At 64.4% G+C, this 6,000-nt stretch overlaps 1 protein-coding gene across 1 annotated transcript in view; it reads left to right on the top strand.

Moving 5' to 3' along the window:
* The first annotated feature begins 808 nt into the window (after window positions 1-808).
* Window positions 809-6,000, top strand: part of CDH22 (cadherin 22) — a 142,597-nt gene continuing 137,405 nt past the window's right edge. Inside the window, exon 1 of the mRNA XM_084854897.1 lies at window positions 809-1,275. The gene's annotated coding sequence lies outside the window, so the exon portion shown is untranslated. The remainder of the gene's footprint in view (window positions 1,276-6,000) is intronic.

Here is a 6,000-nt window from a genome sequence, read left to right as displayed (position 1 = left end):
CCGCCGCGCCTCTGTCCGGCTCCGGCTGAGCCCAAGCGGCGACCTGGCTACAGAGCGCCCGCAGGGGGCGCTGCGACACTGCAAGTGAGGGAGCCCAGGCGCGCCAGGCGCCGGCCCGCGGGAGACCACCGGCCGGGGGCGGGGCGGGGCGCTGGGCCGGGCCCTCCGCACCTTCGGCAGTGCCGGCGTCCCCCAGCCGGGCAGCCAGTCCTGCTGGCTCCGCCAGGACCCCCGTTTCCTCCCTCCCAACGTTAGGGGTGCTCTTAAAAGATGTCGGGGCACGCCTAAAGCAGAACGTGTGAAGAGGCCCCGACAGGAGGGCGCTTACTCCGCCACGGCGGGGCGGGCGGGGGGCGGAGACGCGACCGACAGCGGGGACTTGACGAGCCTCTCGGGACCATGACCGCAATGGAACAGTCAATCTGGGCCCGGGGCCGTGTTCAACATGGGAACGTATAAGGACGAGAGTGCCCCTGAGCACGTGCAGAGTGCCTGACCATCCGCGTTGAATGAGCGCCGGTCACACCTCCGAGGAGAGGCCTGCTGGGCAGGCTGGAGCTTGGCCAACAGCGCCTCGCTCTCCGCGCAGGCATTGCGCGTTGTTGGCCAGGCAGCCACTCCGGCTGCCCCACCGTGACCCCCGTTTCCGCCTTCCACACTTCCGCACGGGACTCCCCCGAAGGGAGCGCACCACCCGGGGACCCCGTCCAGCGCGAATGCTCGGGATTGCCGGAGGAGGACGGGCGCCAGCAGAGGGAGACAAAGAGCCGCCGCCGTGGGGTTGGAGTCGCCAGCAGAGGGGGGCGAAGAGCGCCGGAAGCCCTCGGGGTGGGAGGCGAGGGGAGACCCGGGCGGCGGCAGAAGCCGGGCCTGGACGGCGGAGCTGTGCACGTGGGCGCGCCGGGCTCCTGTGGCGGCAGCCTTCCCCGCCTCCGCCGCCCATCCCCGGGGCTCTCGGTCGCGTGCTGCGGGAGCTGCTTAGCGCACACGCTGCCCGCGAGGCTCCCTTCGCTCCGCGCCCCCGCCGCCGGGACCGCGGGCGAAGCTCATCCGTCGCTCTGGCCGAGTGCCTTGCGCGCGCCAGCCGAGCCTGGGCCGGGCGAAGCGAGGGGCCGTCCTCGCTCCAGCTGGAGATCGCCTCCCCAGCCCGCCTCCGCTCCGCCGCGCCTCGCTCCGCCCGCCACCGAGGCTCGAACAGGGGCCGCCGCCGCCAGGAGATGCGCTTTTCCCGGCGCCGGAGCACCGCCAGCCGCCTCCCGCCTGCCTTCGCCCGAGGTAAGAGGCGCGCGTCGCGCCAGGCCGGGAGGTGGTGGGCGCCCGCCCCGTCGGGCAGCCGATCAGGGCACCGCCGAGCGGCGCAACTTCCCGCCGCCGCCTGGCAAACTTTGCCGCCGCCCCCCTTGCCGGGGCTGCCCGGGGAGGGGGCGCCGGCTCCCTGCTTGCTGGGGGAGGGGGCGCCACTCCCTTGCCTCTGAAGCGGGGGCTGGTGCCCGCCGGCCGGGCGGAGCCGCCCCTGCTGTGGGCATGTGGGCACGGGAGCTGGAGAGCGCCTTCAGGCGGGGCCGGGACCGGAGACGCCGCGGGCGGGGCGCCTCTGCCAGCCCGCGCGCCCTCCTGGCCGGGCCCGTGCTCGCCCCTCCAGGCGCGCGCGCGACGGCGGCGGCGCGGCCGGCGGCTTCTTCGCCTCCAGAGCCCCGCTTGGGGCTCCTCGTCCAGGCCTTGCTCGGATGCTCCTGCCGTGCTCGGCGCGGCGGGCGGGCGGGCGGCTCTGGGGACGCGGCTGGTCGAGGGGCGAGCTGGGAAGCGCTTGGTAGCCTGGGGTGCGGCACCGCTGCGCCGTCTAGCCTGCCTCACAGGGCTGCGGCGAGGCTGGCGTTGCTTGGGGGAGTGCGACGCACACTTTTGTAGCGCGGGGGGCAGGCGGGCAGCGTCGCTGCGGCGAGGCGCCCACCGAGGAGAAGTCGCGCGCCGTTGCCCCAGACCGCAGCAGCAGCCCTCCCCCGAGGCGCCCCGGCCCGGCCCGGCCCGGCCCTGGCAGCGGCAGACGTGCCCCCCGATCGCGCCTGTCTTGGGAACGCCCCGGGAGCACAGGGGAAGGGCGTCTCCGGAGGCCCGGCTGGGCGGAGCCCCCCGGCTGGCGCCCCCTGCCTGGGGGGCGGCGCAGCAGACCGGCACAGGGCCGCGGGTTCCGGGGCCGCGAGAGGGGCTCTGGCTCTTCTGCCGTGGAGGCCGGGGTAGGGCTCAGCGCCGGCTTGGGTGGAGGGGCTGCCCTCCGACAGGCCTGGAGGCCCTGTGCATCGCAGCAGCAGCGCTGCCCTGCGCGCCCCACCCCGGCCAGGGCCCCCCCACCCCGCCTCCCTCGGACAGGACCCCGCGTGTGCCAGAAACAGCACATGCTCCCCAGCAACGGGGAAAGGGGGCTCCGGCCTGAGGGTGCCTGGTGCTTGGTCTCTGGAGCCTCGCAGCCCTCTTGCCCTGGGGCGGGTCCTGGGGATTCCCCCCTGCCCCCGGGTTCGGGTTCCCCTCTCATGGATGGGGAGCCAGAGAGAAGCGTCCGTGCCCCACCCACACACCCTGCCCCTCCCAGGGCGAGAACAGGCGTGCCCTTCCCTTCATCGGAGGGGTTATGGGGGCAGGGGCTCGTGTCAAGCATGTCAGGTCAAAGGAGGGAGTGCAGAGGGTGTGTGTGTGTGTTGGGGGGGGGGGGGCTTCTGGGCCAGAGAGACTGTCTGGCCCAACCCCTCTTGGCCTGTTATCACCCTGGTGGCGGTGGAGCCCCTGTGCTCACCAGTGCACACGAAGTGTTCCTGTTGCGCCACCCCCCCAAAGGCCCCATTTATCTTGGATCTGAGATGCCAGAGGAGGCACTGGGCCATTCTGCGTGCAGCATCCCTGATGTATGGTCTCCTGGTGTCCTGTGGCATAGAGGTGACCGCGGCTCCTCCTCCCGCTGTGGCGTGGAGTCGCATGTTGCAGCATGTGTCTTCTGCACGCAGGACAGAGTGGTGCTTCTTATCGTAAGCCAGATTAAAAACCCTGGAAGTGTGGCAAGAGGCCGCTCTGGAGACGTCTCTGTTCTCCCTTGCTTGACAGTGGCTCCAGATGGAAGCGTCTCTGCAGCACTTTCCAGCCTGGCTGGCCAGCCCGGTAGCACCACCAGGCATCACCTGGATTGCAGTGATGCTGGCCAGGGGGTGAAGGACTTTCCCCACAGGGCTCCCAGCCCAGCCCTTCTCTCCTGCCCAGTCTGTCTGGAATTTGGCTGGCCTCAGTCCCAGTATGTGCAGGCAAAAGCAGAGGCCACCCAGCCTCACTTTTACGTTTAATCTGTTTCTGGTAAATTTGACTTTGCTCTTCCAGCCATGGGGTGCTGCTGCCCCATCCATTTCCCCATCTGCTGACAGCTTGGGAGTTTGCAAGGAAGCCTTTGTTGTGCTTTAGCCTGGGAATACTTGCTTGGTAGCAAACACCACAACGGGAGGGGGGCTGCTTTTTTTCACCTGACACTGTTACTTCCAGATGCCCAAATAGCATTTAGTGGAGCTGGGAGGCCCAAGGCAGGGCAGGAGATTGGATCCCCCTCTGCCCTGGAGTGTGGGAGCCATCTGGGGCTGCCCAGCACTGGCTGTTCTGTGGGGCGGGGGGTTTGCCTCGCGCTGCTGTGTGGAGGTTGCTCCTGCGCTGGCAGGGAGGCAGGCGGGGGGGCTGAAAGGCTGGCTTTGTGTGACGAGCCATGTGGCTAACTTGGGTGCGGATCTGGTCTTGGCAGGAGGGAGCACTCGGCATCACCTCGCCTCTCCCATTTGCCTCCTGTTGCCTCCTGATGGATGGGTGAGTCGGTGGGTGGGTGGGGGCCCCTTGGGGTTCCCCTCCTCAGACGCCTTGCTTTCCTTGAGGTCGTGGAGGGCCTGAAAGAGGGAGGGGGGCTAGGCAAGGTGTGTGGGGGCTTTCTCTTTCCTGCCGAGTCCTGTCCTGGGTGTGCTGGGGTGGCTGGATCGGGGCGGGGGAGGCAGGCGGGCACTCAGGCAAAGGCTCCTGCGGCGTCCTGCTTGTGTGCGTGGGGTGGCTGGCTTGGGCCCCTTGCTTCCCTCTGCTTCTGAGTGGCAGGAGAGAGTCTTTGGCTGGCTTGGTTGCCCTGGACTGGCTTTAGTTCCTGGAGCGAAGCTGAATGGTCGCCACTGAAGCGAGGCAACTTCCAGCTGGCCAACCATGCGTGGGGGCTGCTGCGGGGATCCCCCTGGGGGTGGCTGGAGCGGGGGGGTGCGCGTGCAGCGCAGCCCTTGGACGCGTTGGCAGGTGCAGTGCTGTGGTCGTGCCTTGCACCTGAGTCTGGAAATGTTGCAGTGGCCCATCCTGAGTACTGGGCTTGAGAGTAGAGCAGAGTCCGCATTGAGGCTCTCCCTGCTGACTGCTACCAGCAAGTGGAGCCTCCAGCTTCTGAGGCAGTAGTTCTTTGGATATCCGATGCAGAGAACAAACAGTGGGTGTGTGGGGGGGACTGTTGCCTCTGTGTCCTGCTGCTTGTGGCCTCCAGGGGCATCTAGGGGATGCCAGACTGACCCAGCCAGGGCCCCCGAGTGCACATCTGGGCCATCTTTCTCCCCGAAGCGTCATAACATGGCACCAAAGTGGTTTGGGTGGATTTACTTATTTATTTACTGTACTTTTAAATCACCCAGTAACTGATATTCTGTGGGCAGCACACAACGCATTTAAAACATGCATTACAAACATTTGAACAGTGCAGAATACTGGCTGCACCTGTTCCAGGGAACCCTCCACAAGAACCGGGGCGCTGCCTCTGGCGTGTTGGGAACGGCTCCATGCCACGTGGCCAGAGGCAGCTGTGCCGTTCTGATTCCCAGGGCTGGCATTGGGAGAGATCTCTGGAGCCTGCTGTAATGGGGACTCCAGCTGGGCTAGTTGTGGGCTTCCAGGACCGGTAGGCTTGCGTGGCTGAAGCCGGCCTGGAAAATTCCTGGGAAGGGCTCTGCTGCTGAGCATCCTTCCGTGGATATCTTAGGCTTGCCTGGCTGGGGCAATTCCTTCTGTGCTTCCAGCATTGCAAGAGCCTCTTGGGAGCAATTCAGCTGAAAGATGCACAATTGCCAAAACACACAGAGAAGAGTCTGTTGGGATTTGGAGTAGGCTGGGAAAGTCTGTTGTTGTTCAGTCATTCAGTCGTGTCCGACTCTTCATGACCCCATGGACCAGAGCACGCCAGGCCTTCCTGTCCTGCGCTCTCTCCCAGAGTGTGCTCAAAACCATATTCATTGCATCTGTGATGCTATCTAGCCATCTCATCCTCTGCCGTCCCCCTCCCCTTTTGCTTTCAGTCTTTCCCAGCATCAGGGTCTTTTCCAGGGAGTTTTCTCTTTGCATTAGGTGGCCAAAATATTTGAGCTTCAGCTTCAGTATCTGTCCTTCCAATGAGCAGTCAGGGTTGATTTCCTTTAGGATTGACTGATTTGACCTCCTTGCAGTCCAGGGGACTCGTAAGAGTCTTCTCCAGCACCACAGTTCGAAAGCATCAATTCTTCGGCGCTCAGCCTTCCTTATAGTCCAGTTTTCACAGCCATACATTACTACTGGGAAAACCATAGCTTTGATTAGACGGACCTTTGTCGGCAAGGTGATGTCTCTGCTTCTTACTATGCTGTCTAGGTTGGCCATAGCTTTCCTCCCAAGGAGCAAGCGTCTTTGAATTTCATGGCTACAGTCACCGTCTGCGGTGATCTTGGAGCCCAAGAAAGTAAAATCTGTCACTGCTTCCATTTCTTCCCCTTCCATATGCCAGGAAGTGATGGGGCCAGATGCCATGATCTTCGTTTTTTTAATGTTGAGTTTCAAACCAGCTTTTGCACTCTCCACTTTCACCCTCAATAAGAGGCTCTTTAGATCCTCTTCACTTTCTGCCATTGGGGTGGTATCATCTGCGTATCTGAGGTTGTTGATAATTCTCCCGGCAATCTTAATTCTGACCTGTGATTCATCCAACCT

This window comes from Heloderma suspectum, chromosome 4, assembly GCF_057233095.1.
Source record: "Heloderma suspectum isolate Gila_16-S chromosome 4, 16-S_ref, whole genome shotgun sequence".
Lineage (NCBI taxonomy): Eukaryota > Metazoa > Chordata > Lepidosauria > Squamata > Helodermatidae > Heloderma > Heloderma suspectum.
Note: the sequence above shows the minus strand (reverse complement) of the source record. Positions and strands in the feature narration are given on the sequence as shown.